Raw genomic sequence first — 16,104 nt, 5'->3', positions numbered from 1 at the left:
AAATTCCAATGTTAGAATGGAAAAACAACAGTATTTTTAGGTTAAAAGAAGTCTGACCAATTCATCTCATTGCAGCAAGCAGCATACCATGCATTGTCATGACTAATTGCAACCTAAGACAGCAAAAATATTTTAACCTTTTGTCCATTTGCGTACGTCGCCTTCCACACGTCAAAATAAATTCATGTTTTAATTGCTATCAATAAGTATACCATGCACTGTCATGACTAACTCCAATGTAATACTAATAAAATGGCCCTTGTATCGGCCCTCACATGGGATGTAAACTTATGTCCTTAGGAACATTTTTGGTCAAAATAAATCTCGTTAATGGATCCTGATGTTGTAATTGGTACAAGCAGGCAGTATATGATGCACTGCTGCGACTAATTCTAATGTAATATTGTAGAAATGTAAAAAATAAAAAAAAGTTATTTTCTGCTTCCATCATATTCAATATACACAATCACATCACAGCAGCATAGCGCTTTTGGGTAATTGCCATCAGCAAGCAGCGTTGCTTGCACTGTCACGACTAAATTCAACATAATCCTGCTAAAATTATTTTGCTTCCAAAGTCTTTCACACTTGATCATGTGACGCCAGCCTAGTGGTCCACTGGATCAAAAAAAAAATCCAAACAATCTTTCCTTATGTTCCAAGTGCTATCAGTAAATAACATTCTATGCCATGCCATGACTATTTCCAATGCAATACTGCAAAAATGGCCTACTGTTGCTTCTGTCACCTTTTGTACATTTTTGTACGATTAAATGATTAAATAAAAAAAAATAAAATGTATAAAAAATTATAAATTATAAATAATATATATATATATATAAATAATAAATAATTTATACAATAAAATAAAAAAAATTGCACGGCTTTTCTATTTATCTTTTCTATATTACTATTTTGCTTCCATCATTGTCGCCAGCACTGCGTCTATTTATCTGCAGATTTTGCCTCTTCCCAACAATCTGTCGTCACGCTGTAATTGCATCAATCAGCAAGCGCCATACCATGCACAATATCGATTTAAATAAATCCTAAAAGCCAACATATAGCATTAGTGTGCATGCTTGTCTCTTACAGTTCATACTATCATTAAGTGTGTGTGCATGTGTGGGATAGACCAACAGCTGCAACAGCACTGCCGTCTCCTCTAATCCAGTTTCCCCCGGGATCCCAGCAGCGGACTGTCTGGACATCCCCCGCCCCTCCCCCCATCCCCCTGCTCCTCCAACCCTTACCTCTACCCCTCCAGCCCCAACAAGTCAGCTGTCGCTCTCACACAGTTACCTCAATAGTCTTCTTTTCGACACAGAAATCAAGTGTGACAGCCGAGCTCCCTTTACACAACAATCATCTAGTCATATCAAGGAAGCTGATTCAAGTGCTGTAATATGGATCACTTTGTAACACTATGCATACACACACACACACCAAATGATGGGCCTTGCTGTTCCTAGCCAAAAGCGCATAACATAAACAATAGCGATGGCAATAAATCAATTTACACAAAGAATTCCTTATTTTTAAATAGACTATTTAAAGCATAGAACCCCTGTTTACCACCTTCTATATGTGTTTTTCTAATATTATTAGAGCCCTCTAAATATATAATAGCACCCCTATAGTCACCTTTAAACTCATATTAAACAATATAATAGATATCATCAGAAAATAAGTCATTTCAGACTTGTGCTGATGTGTGTTTCGATAAATGTCTTCTGGACATGTGGACAGGAAGTGATGTCGGGAATCCCTCGTTTATTAATGTGATTATGATGATGATCATAATTATCATATATTTTTATTATTATGCACTGCGATGGGCTGGCGACGGATCCAGGGTGTACCCCGTCTCTCGCCCGAAGACAGCTGGGATAGGCTCCAGCATATCCGCGACCCTAGTGAGGATAAGCGGTAGAAAATGAATGAAGGATGATCATAATTATTATATATTATTATTATTATGCGCTGCGATAGGCTGGCGACCAATCCAGGGTGTACCCCGCCTCTCGCCCAAAGACAGCTGGGATAGGCTCCAGCATACCCGCGACCCTCGTGAGGATAAGCGGTAGAAAATGAATGAATGATGATCATAATTATCATATATTTTTATTATTATGCGCTGCGATGGGCTGGCGACCAATCCAGGGTGTACCCCGCCTCTCGCCCAAAGACAGCTGGGATAGGCTCCAGCATACCTGCAACCCTAGTGAGGATAAGCGGCACAGAAAATGGATGGATGGATGGATTTGTATTATTTGCATCATGTTGTAACATAACTCAAACCTGCAATAATTGTTGTTGATGCTATTCAGTTTGGTCCATGTTACTAGTGACACCTAGTGGCCAGTGTATACTACAGTTCATAAATGTCCTTTCATTCCATCAATTTTAGTTCATTTTGTCATGTTTGTGTTTGAAAATGCTTCATTTCGGCTAAGAATATGTCAAATTTGCTTAATGCAGAGTACAGGTAGGATTATTAGGTTTTCTCTAAAGAAATATTGTCATATTTTAATCTTGTGACACCCCTACCATGCACATGCAATTGTTATATTTTTATGCACTTAGCCACTTGCTGATGAATCTACGACCTTATCACTTTTGGCTTGCTTCCTACAATCGTATGGGGTCAATAGGGTTAAAAGCATGCCTCATGTAGAGTTGTAGTGCAGCCTTCCTGTACATGTTTCGAAGTTCTCAGTGGTGTAACTTCCTGGCCGGAGTGCTCATCTTTCAGTAAGCCTTCAGCTGTGCAGCCACACCAAGCTCCACCTTGACCCTCACGCAGGGAATGCACTCACGTTTCACTTTTTATACCAGTCAGCACCGAGAAGTCGAGAATCATCACTCAGCGTGGCTCGTTTTTTTTTGCCTGGCATTCCCACTGGAAACATGAGAGCTCTTCAATAGCTTGGCTGGCATGGCTGCACATAAACACCCTGCGTACACAAACACACACACACACACACTTGCAAGTGTACACCCCTTAAAACCACAACGCAAAGACAGATTTGACCGACAGATAAAGAGTTAAAACTAGGGCGAATTATTGGGGATTGAACATCTGGCCGCTTACGCTCCAGTCTCACACTCTTGTTCTGCTGATGCGTGCAAAGATGAACTTCACACATGTTAGACTATGCTGCATAAAACGTTATTAACATTACCGCAGTGAGCTACACGCCAAATGAATTTATAATGCAAGGACGGGCGTCTTCTGTTTCTATATTTGAACGTGCTGCATGCAGCAAAATTATGCAAAGTGAAGTTCATGCAGCAGGTAAGCAGATGCAATGATGAGACAAAAGATGCTGCACAAAATGTGTTACAAATAAGCACAGATGTTGGCTCTGAATGTGGCCCTGCCATATTAAATAGGTCACCATGTTGGTGTATTCCTAACTGGATGAACATGAGCTGAAATGATGGCTTATGATACATTTATGATTGTTAATGTACCGAATAAATGCCAGCATTTATAACTCTCTCACTTATTGCAGAAACTACATGAAGAAATTGTTGATTTATGAGTCTTATTTTGTTTTCATCGCCTTCCATGTTCGACAATTACGTGACGTCAACGCAAATATTACTGCACAGTTAAAGGTTTTATGATGGAGCTCATTGACTTGAGTGAGCAGTGGTCCAGTAAGAAATGCTAAATGCTAATTCATTCATTCATTCATTTTCTGCCGCTTTTCCTTGGAGTCGCTAATTAACCTAGCATGTTTTTGGAATGTGGGAGGAAACCGGAGTACCCGGAGAAAACCCACGCATGCACGGGGAGAACATGCAAACTCCACACAGAGATGGCCGAGGGTGAAGGGTGGAATTGAACCCTGGTCTCCTAACTGTGAGGTCTGCGCGCTAACCACTCAACCGCCGTGACGTCGTTAAATGCTAATGTTACACAATAAAATGGTAATTATTTCCACCTCACTCATAGCACCAGCAACGGGAATTGCACCAGCGTCACATTCTGACAGTCCTCCTCTTCCGGCATGATGAGTGGGCTGGGATGCTTTGACAGGTGAGCCTAACGCACAGGACCATCCAACACTCAAATGCCACCGCCACCACCTGTCTACATCACGGGTGGGCAAACTACGGCCCGGGGGCCACATGTGGTCCACCAAGTGTTTGAATCCGGCCCGTCAGTTGCTCTCTTAGTATTTAAACTTTTAACATACAAACTGGTAACATGGTTTCACTGCACGGAGGTCGTGTGGTTAGCGCGCAGACCTCACAGCTAGGAGACCCGGGTTCAATTCCACTCTCGGCCATCTCTTTTGCATGTTCTCCCCGTGCATGTGTGGGTTTTCTCCGGGTACTCCGGTTTCCTCCCACATTCCAAAAACATGCTAGGTTAATTAGCGACTCCAAATTGTCCATAGGTATGAATGTGAGTGTGAATGGTTGTTTGTCTATATGTGCCCTGTGATTGGCTGGCGACCAGTCCAGGGTGTACCCCGCCTCTCGCCCGAAGACAGCTGGGATAGGCTCCAGCACCCCCGCGACCCTCGTGAGGATAAGCGGTAGAAAATGAATGAATGAACTGGTAACATGACTTGCAAGTCGGATGTCTTATTTAGTAAAAAAAAAAAAAAAACTGTAAAATTAAATGATATAGTTTGATGTGGTCTGATCTCTTTAAAGTGCTCTTTAAAGTGCTCCTGAAAAAAGGGACATGAGAACATACAGCTGATAGTATAACACTTTTACAGATAAAATTAGACAAATCATTCAAGGAAAATTATAAGCATAAAATAGTGTGTCTGTGTGTGTGTTAAATATAAAATATTAAATATTCTGGCCCCCCCGCAGACAATTTTGTTAACTCAATGCGGCCCATGAGTCAAAAATATTTGCCCACCCCTGGTCTACATTATGGATGCCCGAAAAAAGGTACACCATAATCAATTCACCTCCAACATGACAAATTGTCTGCAAGCTACACATTAATATACATTTATGGGCAATGCCCCCACCCCCGCCATGTTTTAGCAGTTGTTTAAACATGAAATCCCCATGCACTTAAAGCATCAGTTGTCATGAAGCCCTCTTAAATCCACGATTAAAGCTTCAAACAGTAAATGATTTGGTGTTATCTCTGTAATTCTTATATATGAAAGAGCCACACACACACACACGCACAGAGTACATACATCATTTCTACCCCTGTCATTCCTCCACACACACACTTCACCACAGGGTGCCAACCTCTCCCCCGTTTTCATTAAATACTAAACAGCACGCCAACAGGGGGCTGCTGGCCATCATTAATCCAGATTTAACACAACAAATCTCCACTTCTGACTCACTCACACACACACACACACACAGAGTTATTTAACATCTCATTACTCAACACAAGTCATCTTCAACTCCACACGTCATCTTCTATTAAGTTGCACATTTTTGAAAGGCTCCGGACTTTCTGTGAACTTCTCTGAACTCTTCTATTTTTGTTTCAAACCATAACTTTGTTAAGTTTGGAGGGGGTTTGTGTTCCAAGCGTGCATAAACTAAAATTAAATTGACAAAAAATAGAAGAAGTTAAAATAAAGAAGTTATCGGTGACGGACTTTTTTAGTATAGGTTTAGAAAAAATATATAATGTATCCCTATGATTCTCCCCCTCGAGGATTTAGTTCACTTCATTTTTTTTTAATTAAACGATAAACTATGGAGTGTTTTTATACACAAAAAATAAAAAAAATCAAATTATGCTTTATTATCATATGACAAATTCATCCATCCATTTTCTATGCCGCTTATCCTCACTTCCTCCTCCTCGGTATGCTGGAGCCTATCCCAGCTGTCTTAGGGTGAGAGGTAGTGTACACCCTGGACTGGTCAATGACAAATCATGTATTAAATTGTTAATTACACAATATTTTCATGATTATTTGATGATTGACTTGTACATCTACTTCATGGTATTTTGTAAACCAACTTATTTGTATTTATTATTTCATATTTTAATGGATTAATCAATATTATAATCAACTTTTTAATTGACTTACACTTAGCCACACGGTGAACGAGTGGTTAGCATGTTGGCCACACAGTCAGGAGATCGGGAAGACATGAGTTTGATTCCCCGCTTGGCCATCTCTGTGTGGAGTTTGCATGTTCTTCCCGTGCATGCGTGGGTTTTTTTCCGGGTACTCCAGTTTCCTCCCACATTCCAAAAACATGCTAGGTTAATTGGCGACTCCAAATTGTCCATAGGTATGAATGTGAGTGTGAATGGTTGTTTGTCTATATGTGCCCTGTGATTGGCTGGCGACCTGTCCAGGGTGTACCCCGCCTCTCGCTAGCATACCTGTGACCCAAGTGAGGATAAGCGGCATAGAAAATGGATGATTACAAGTTTTGATGAAAATCATTGGAGATTTCATCTGTGACCTCGTTGGCGTCTTCCAAATCAACTGGGTTCCTATTTTTGTCCCTGAAGATTAATTCCACCTGCTTTGACCCTGTAGCCATACTGTATGTCATTCAAAAAAAAACTTTGAAATTGAAAAATAAATTAAAACCCTGAGAGTTTGAAGAAAATTGGTAAGAATAGTCGGAACCTAAAAAAAGGGCATACATGGGCATACATATGACTAGCAGCTACTTAAGCTGAGTAAATAGAAATAGTGTTCCACTTGGGTGCAGAGCAGTACGTATGTAGCCTTACTCGGTTTAGTTTAGGTGACCCACTTTGTTTTTCTTAAAGCATTTCTCTACAGCTGGAAGAGTTCCACTTTTTAGGAAGCAGCAGTGAGAAGAGTGGAAGAAGAAGCAGCGGAGGAGGAGTGTGATGGGATGAGATGAGACATTCAGCACTTCCCCTGAGGATGAGCAGCAGTGTGTGTGTGTGTGTGTGTGTGTGCATCATCCTAACTAAATGAGGTCCTGGAGATACATACATACGTAGTGTCTTAAATAGAAGAAGCTGCTCTTAAGAACATTGACAAAAAGAAATACACAGTTGAAACTCAATGGCGTATTTTCATTTTCGGAAAAAAGAAAACGTTTTGAGTAGTCCGTGTACAGCTTGATTACAAGTCTAAAAATGAGTCAAAACATAGCATTCAATGCTTTCATCTGGCTAGCTTTCCTCCTAAAAGAGCCATTAAACTTTCAATGTCAGACTTGCTTCCCGGAGCAACAAAATCCTTTTCCTCTTGAACATGAATATGCAATGAGAATCAGTGCAGCGGAGCCAGTTGAGAGCTGGCATTTGTGATACTTCAAACATCACATGATATGTTGCACACACACACACACATAAGAGTGGCACACTAACCCATTAAGCAAGCATCTCTTCTGTTTCCGTGTCATGGCAGCCATTGTTAAATCTTCTATTATTTTATTTTATAGTAGAATCCCATAAGAAGTTGAGGTTATAGCTAAAGTTATTGCATAACATATCGCCACACATTTAGATAAAATTAAGCTTGGTTTCATTCTGCACGTCTGCACACATTTAGATGTTCTTCAATAGTTGATAGAAGTTGCCCAGGAGAGAACATTAGTGCGTGTAACTTGCTAGCTTGAATGCTTCAGTGCTTAATTTACACTGACAGTTTTTTTTTTAAACCTTGCTCTGATTTTAGTTAAGCTGCACTAAAAATACGATATTAGTTATTACTAATATGCTCCACCCCACAAGCTGCGGTTTGAAAGTAACAATTTTCACAATTGATGGTCACCCGTCTGTCTAACGCAAGAGTTCCAATTCCCATTTTCCAAGGGGTTCATTCAGGTATGACCTCAGACAATGGCCCAAATTCCCCAAAAATTGCACATACAAATGACTTTTGTACACCCTGTCATGATGAACATGCATCTCCGTCAAGCATGCTGATATTTCATAATTCCATTGGAAACCATGTTTGACCGGGAATGTTGGGGCTGACTTTGCCATCACGTGGATGAATTGTTGATGGCAGTCACATCATTAATTTATTTGGCCTGAAAGGCCTGGCACACATTTCCTGACTCATGGGCTTGTGCAAATGGAGTAAAAAGAGCCCATGGGTTAAAAAGAGAAAGATGCCATTTCAGACTAAAATACCAACATCACTAAAATTAGGAATGACTGTAAGTGAACACCTCAGGGCCCTGCTGAAAAAGCCAGCATAGACTAGCATGGAAATTATGATGGTCAGTGGAGGTCAGTGCTGGTTTAGCTGGTGGACCATGCTAGTGAATGTATTGGTAGAAGGATGCTGCGTTTAGGAGGCGTAGAGGAAGAGGTTTATGGGTGTATTGAAGGAGGACATGAGGGTAGTTGGTGTGAGAGAGCCAGATGCAGAAGACAGGGTTGCATGGGGGAGATTGATTTGCTGTAGCAACCCCTGAAGGGAAAAGCCCAAAAAGAAAGAAGATATTGATACCTGTAATGTATGTATATTTCCTAGGTAGCTTTGAGTGTTAAGTTGCTGAGTGCTGAGTTTAATGTTGTTAAGAGGACATATTGAGTCAGACTGCTGGCAAGGGTTGGCAAGCTTGTCGTGAATTTTCTTGATAGTTTATGATCGGCTCCTGCAAATAAAAGAACTGCCTGTTCCTCACAAACTCATGCGCGCCACAATACTATGTCACTTCATGACATGAACATGTGCAGTTTATACACTGAAATTTACGGTGACCTCAAATATTTATCCTTTTTCATTCATCATTTATGTGTATTTATTATTATTTCCAATTATTTTCTGAATGTATGGATTGAATTTACATTATTTCTTCATAGAAAAATGGATTCGGTTAGAGTCTGTTTTGGTTAGAGTCTGACCTGCAAGAACTAACTAATGATGCTAACCAAGGTTCTACTACTTAAATCACTTTGTTTTCTCTGCAGTGCAAACAGTAACCCTCAAATATTTAATTTAATTTTTTTATTTATTGACCCAGAACATAAAAATGAATCCGATAATCCTGAGTATGTGATTTATTTAATGCTAATCTTTTTTTTATGCAGATTTTGGAACAACCGTCTGACATTAACATGTTCCACTATATAAAATAAAATAGCTTATATTTAAATATAATGCTAATTTAGACGAAGAAATGACTTGGTTTAGGAAAATAGCTTTAATCCCATGGATGCCAAATAATTCATGCTAATTAGCATGGCAAGCTGCAGGCGATTGAGCTGAAATATTGTAAATATAATATTAGCTTGTTGCAGTTGCACATAATAGTGTAGCATTTTCCTTCATTCATATATATATATATATAATCTCCTTATGATGATAAATGTGAGCTTGAAGTAGAGACTTTATAAGTAAGATATATTGATAGCGTTGTGGTCCCGGTATGTGTGTATGTGTGCATGTGTGTATGTGTGTGTGTGTGGGCTAATGGCTGTGTGTGTTCCAATGAACGTGCATCGACAAACACATTCCTACGTGGGTATGTGTGTAGTCAGTGGGACCCTCGGGGAGGGGGGCGGGGGGGGGGGTCTGTGTCGAACAGGTTTCATTGAGCAGTTGCTCCTGAGGACCTCATGAAAAGACAGTAGAAGTAGTCTGCAGCAGACGCAGTATTACACTGTGGCTTGTTGTTGGAACCATGGAAGGCTTTCAATTACCCCGATAATAGTAGTAGACAGAAGTATTTCACATTTACAATGTGGTTGACTCAACTTTCAGCCACCCAAAACCGTTATTAGGCAAGTCTAATAATGAAAACTAAGTCAGACTTTCTTAATTCTCAGTTGTTACGTTGAATTTTGTCAGCAGAACTAACCTTAGGGTCCTACAAAGGCGGGCGTGGATACATTTGTTGTGGAAGAACTTGACCTTCAACCCAGGAACGACGCCAGCATCTTCTGACCCTGGAATAAATTCATCTCAATCAATACAAACTTGTAATATTCATATTTTCATACATTTATACGATCAGAAAGCAATATATGCAATTAAATAAACATAAATATCAGGGCTGTCAAAATTAATTCAAAGCGGTAGCTAATTTATGTCATTATTACTCAATGTTACTTAAAGCACGGGCATCACGGCAAGCCACAGCTTTGTGTTATGACAACAGTGTGGCTCCCCACAGCGTCTGCTGTTATTTTATAACTTTTATAACTTAATTCTGACCAGAACACACCAATTCCAACACCGTATATGTATCTCAAAACTCACAAACAAACACGTCTCTCGTCCGTTCAGGAACGACACTTTCTGGTTGTGGCTAGACTACCGGGTGATGCATTCAGGGACACTCTGAACATCACACCTATCTCTATTAAGCGTATGGTATTTGTGTGGTCTAAATAAAGAGAAGGACAATGAAAAACTTTTAACGCAGTAGTAAAATTTGATGTATTCAAGTATGCTCGGAAAACAAAAAACATCCTTGCATCCTTCCTTTATCGCAGTTAATTGGTCTGAGACCTGACCACAGTGAATTCCTGTGACGTAAAATATATTTTCTTAATTAGAGCGTGGAAAACCTGTTTACGACCTTCTAAGTATATGTTTAATAACTTTATAAGAGCCCCCTAAACATGAAATAACCTCCCATAGTCCCCTTTACACTCCAATTACCCAAGATAGTAGACATAATGTTTATAATGGGTGAAAATTAGGCACAAATATATTACATATATATATTACATTGTGGATTTTTTGTGTGTGTAAATGTGTTTTAAAAGGTTTTAAAACAACAGCCTCAACACAAGGTCCATAAAGGCATGCTTGGGTGAGTTTGGTGCGGAAGAACTTGCGCACACACTTACAACAGAGATGGTGTGGCAGCAGGTCCCACAGGAGTGACCTTTGACCCCACAAAATCTCATAGAAAGCCTTCCAAGATGAGAGAAAGACGTTATAAAGCTGCAAAGAGAGAGAGGACTCCACATTTTGTGATTTATTTTCACATACTGTTGCGCTAATGTAGCTTAGCAAAGCACATTTATGCACAAATACAAAAGTGATTTCGACTTAAAGTATGTGCGCCACGAAGGCCCCTGCCTAGAAGATGACCAGGCGCCTGTGTTGTGCTTTTAAGCGTGTTTTCCCCGTCTAACGAGGCAAACGGCCAACATCAAAAGCGGTCATTCATGCAAAGGCGGCGTGTTGCAGCGCTACTCGGCCTGACGGCGTTTTAACCACGCTGTGATGACTTTAACAAATGACAGATAACTAGGCCATGAAAGCCTTAAAAAAACAATTGTAATTGTAGGACAGTTGTATTGTCCAATCATCAAGCAAGCAGATGAAATGATGTTTCCTGCCTGTGGCTAATCTTGATGTAAACATTAGAACATTAGTGTTGCGTTCACTTGCAGGCTAAATGTGATCATTGCATAGCACATCTATCCATCCATTTTTCAGGGTTGTGGGGTATGCTGGAGCCTATCCCAGCTAACTTCAGGCGAAAGGCGGGGTACACCTTGGAATGGTCGCCAGCCAATCACAGGGCACATATAGACAAACAACCATTCACACTAACATTCATACCTATGGACAATTTGGAGTCACCAATTAACCCGTTTTGTCATTGAAGTGAATGCATCTATAGCAGGGGTCTCAAACTCAATTTACCTGGGGGCCACTGGAGCTAGGGTCTGGGCAAGGCTGGGCCGCATCAGGTTTTCAAAAAAAAAAAAAAAAAACACATTTATTAAAAACAGAAAAATATACAAACTTTTTTAGTGCTTTGGTTCCGATTTTCTACAATAAAAGCTCTGATAAAACATTCCACTGTTCTCAAATATCTTAATTTTTATTTTTCTGCACAAAATAAGATGAAAAATAAAGAAACAAATCAAGAATAAAGAAAATCAATCAATCAGTAATAAATAAATATAATAATAATAATAAAACGGCAAATAATAAAAACTTAAGAAACCACATATAGTTGGTGGGCATTTTTTCAGATTAAAATGAACAAAGCATTATTAGAGCCCTGTAGACATGACAAAACACGACTATAGTCACATTTATACTTTTTTTATTTACAACATATTGCGCAACTGCAGGGTCTTGAGACACATGCTAACTCGCAAACTAGAGAGCTAGCGACCTAAACGGTAGTTATTTCCTTTAAACTTAAATAGCCAAAAACTTACCACTTCCACACAGATAGGGAGGATAACTATAATAATTTTTTCTGGGTACATGATACCATACAGCATCCATATCAAACTTGCGCGGGCCGCACTAACATTAAACTTTCATATCAAGGCGGGGGCTTCAAACTAGTGTCCTGCGGGCCACACTTGGCCCGCGGGCCGCGTGTTTGAGACCCCTGATCTATAGCATCTAATTACGTAATTTGTCCCATCCCCACAATTTATCAGTGTATTTCCTGTATAAGCTTCTTTCTCCTGTTGTTCAAGAAACAAGAGGCACTGATTTTGTCTTTATTTACTCAGCCTGCGTGTCGTTTACACACCAACAGACGCACCGACTGCTGCTGCTGCTGTAGCATGTGTGCCACAGGAATCTATTCTTGTCCCCTTTCTTTTTGCATGTTCATGCCTCATCCTTACAAGAGGACACAACTGAAAGAGGTGCTATTTCACTATCAATTTCCTCCAAGGCTTCTAATGCAACATTGTCCTTGCCCTCAGAGTGATGAAGTAGCAGCAGCAGGCCATTGCTTGTCATTGTGATTCATTCAGCCCATACAGTATACTACTCTACTATATTGTACTTCGAAAGCCGTGCATTGATAAGGAAATATGTATATAGGTATATTTTTATGAATACCACAAAATGCAATTATGCATTTTAGTAGGAATGTCAATTGTTTATATATTTATGTGTCCTATGATTCCTAAGGGTAGGTTAGTAAATATATAGGAATGGATGCTTCTCCTCATACTGGCTTGGAACTGGAGTTAAAGCAGCAGTGCATTGATTTAAAAGGCTGACAAAGGAGCTCATGTGGTCACATGACTTCGCATTATGGAGACACCACAGCCTGTCGTGGTTGTAGCTCCACACACACGCACATTAAATGTCAAATCGTCATCTTAAAAAGGAGAGATCATCCCTCCACATCTAGATGATTGCTGTGTGTGTGTGTGTGTGTGTGTGTGTGTGTGTGTGTGTGTGAGTGTGTGTGTGCTGGGAGGCATATGGATGGGAGCGTGAAATGAGAGCCAGTATAACGCTGACTCGGAGGAATACATAAGTGTAATGAATACATACATACTCTATGTATTCAATGGCCTCCATCCAATGCATTAGAATTCTTCCCAACAACATTCAGGCTTTCATGATGTTTTTGTCTTTATTTGTCGATAGCATCCACTCTCGGTGCACAGCAGCAATAACTTGACACCTCTCTCCACTTCTCCCCTTTCCTCCCCTCCTCCATAAAGTCATTTTGAGATGTGATTGCTGACACATCCACATCTCACTTGGGCTTTGATATTTAATTACACAGGGCCTTTGTGGCGTTTACTTAGCTCAGCTTCCTCCTACTTCTTTTCAGACAGGCTGAATTGTGTGACACATTGTAATGAGACTGAATGTAGCTTTGTTGTTACAACTCTGTGCAGCAGGCGGCGGTATGCCAGAGAAAGAAGACATAGCAGGAAGGATTGTCCCCAACTGCGCACATGAATGTAGCTTTGTTGTTACAACTCTGTACAGTAGGCGGCAATATGCCAGAGAAGAAGAAGACGTAGCAGGAGGGATTGTCCCCAACTGCACACATGAATATAGCTTTGTTGTTACAACTCTGTACAGTAGGCGGCGGTATGCCAGAGAAGAAGAAGACATTGCAGGAGGGATTGTCCCCAACTGCGCACATGAATGTAGCTTTGTTGTTACAACACTGTACAGTAGGCGGCGGTATGCCAGAGAAGAAGAAGACATTGCAGGAGGGATTGTCCCCAACTGCGCACATGAATGTAGCTTTGTTGTTACAACACTGTACAGTAGGCGGCGGTATGCCAGAGAAGAAGAAGACATTGCAGGAGGGATTGTCCCCAACTGCGCACATGAATGTAGCTTTGTTGTTACAACTCTGTACAGTAGGCGGCGGTATGCCAGAAAAGAAGAAGACGTTGCAGGAGGGATTGTCCCCAACTGCGCACATGAATGTAGCTTTGTTGTTACAACTCTGTACAGTAGGCGGCGGTATGCCAGAGAAAGAAGACATAGCAGGAAGGATTGTCCCCAACTGCGCACATGAATGTAGCTTTGTTGTTACAACTCTGTACAGCAGGCGGCGATATGCCAGAGAAGAAGAAGGTGTAGCAGGAGGGATTGTCCCCGACTGCGCACATGAATGTAGCTTTGTTGTTACAACTCTGTACAGTAGGCGGCGGTATGCCAGAGAAGAAGAAGACGTAGAAGGAGGGATTGTCCCCAACTGCGCACATGCGCTGTCGCACACTGATCATGTGTTCTAACTGCAGCGCAACAAAATAAAATGCAGCTTCAACTGTGAATAACACGTAACAATTTACTCTGTGCCATTTTCCAATGCAACAGTGGTAAAGTGAAATGATACACTAGGTGTTTCCTACAAGATTCAGATTGTGAATTGGATTAGATAGTTTCATGGTTCTTGTTCAAGAATGAGGGAACAGATGTGAGATCGACAGATGGCTCGACGCAGCCGTTGCTGCACTGGACCATCGTGGTGAAGAGAAAGCTGAGCCAGAAGGCAAAGCGGTCAATCCATGTTCCCACCGGGAGGGACCCAGAATATGGCCACTACTCCTTCACATCGAGAGAAGCCAGTTGAGGTGGTTCTATAGTCCAAATGCCTCCTGCATGCAGGCATTATGTCTCACAGGTGGGCTGTGGACACCTTGGGAGTCCTCCTAGTTGGAACTGGAAGAGGTAGCTGGGGAAAATGTCCCTTTCTGTCATGAAACCAAAAAAACATTTCTACTGCATTTCAGCCCTGTCACAAAAAGGACCAGCTGACATCATGCACTACAAAAAAGGGCTGTCCAAATAAAGGATAGATTTGGGGAAATAACTACTTGAACTAGTGAAATGATCTGTCTATGCAGCTAGTTCATTTTACTTACCACTAATGACATATTAGTACAAAAATTAATATGCAGTATCCTGACTCTGACATCTTACAAGTAGGCCAAAACATCTTTATAGAAAAAGTCTAGTAGTTCCAGAAATATACAGGTATATCTTAACTCATGCTATTATAATCACAACCAGAAGGGAAAATATTTATATTTTATATTTATAATAAAGCTGACAAAACATATTAACTACATTATTATGTCACGAACAGATACACCCTGGACTGGTGGCCAGCCAATCACAGGGCACATATAGACAAACAACCATTCACACTCACATTCATACCTATGGACAATTTGGAGTCGCCAATCAAACTAGCATGTTTTTGGAATGTGGGAGGAAAACGGGGTACCCGGAGAAAACCCACGCATGCATGGGGAGAACATGTGGGATCGAACCCCTGCCTCCTAGCTGTGAGGTCTGCGCGCTAACCACTTGACCGCCGTGCCGCCTTATATAATACATGAAAGATAAAATCTTATTCAATTATCAATGATGAATTCTCCATACATGGTGTATGTAGTATATGGTGTAGTATATGCAATGTATTTATTTTGTTGTGCTTTTAGTGTTTATCAAGTGTATTGCAATAACAATATATTTCCTATAGAATGATGAATGCAATATGAATCAAGCTGTATAAAAGGGTGTGCCTTGCAGGTAAAATAAGCCATCCAACAGCCTCAATATACATCACAATTGTGAGGCTAGCGCCCTGGCAATAAATAAATTAGAGGCAGGAAATGGCAAGCAACGAAACCCGTGGAGGTCAAACTTGGCGTTGCCCTCTGCGAGTCCAGTCGATATTCCCTCAACGGTGTAGTAGCCTTCTGCACACACACACACAGACATTACACACATTTGATATCCTCCTGCTCTCTTCCACACAAGCACTAATCTGTTAATTGATCTGTCAGTGGAAAGGGGAGTGTGTGTGTAAGTGATGCCATTATTGAAGAACTATACCATGTTTTATAATGCATTGAGGGACCTTGGGTGGATGAAAGCTCTGTGGAGGTTCTCTTCAAAGTGTTACTGTGTCGTTTAACAAATTAGCAAAATGCTC

This window comes from Doryrhamphus excisus, chromosome 18, assembly GCF_030265055.1.
Source record: "Doryrhamphus excisus isolate RoL2022-K1 chromosome 18, RoL_Dexc_1.0, whole genome shotgun sequence".
Classification (NCBI taxonomy): domain Eukaryota; kingdom Metazoa; phylum Chordata; class Actinopteri; order Syngnathiformes; family Syngnathidae; genus Doryrhamphus; species Doryrhamphus excisus.
Note: the sequence above shows the minus strand (reverse complement) of the source record.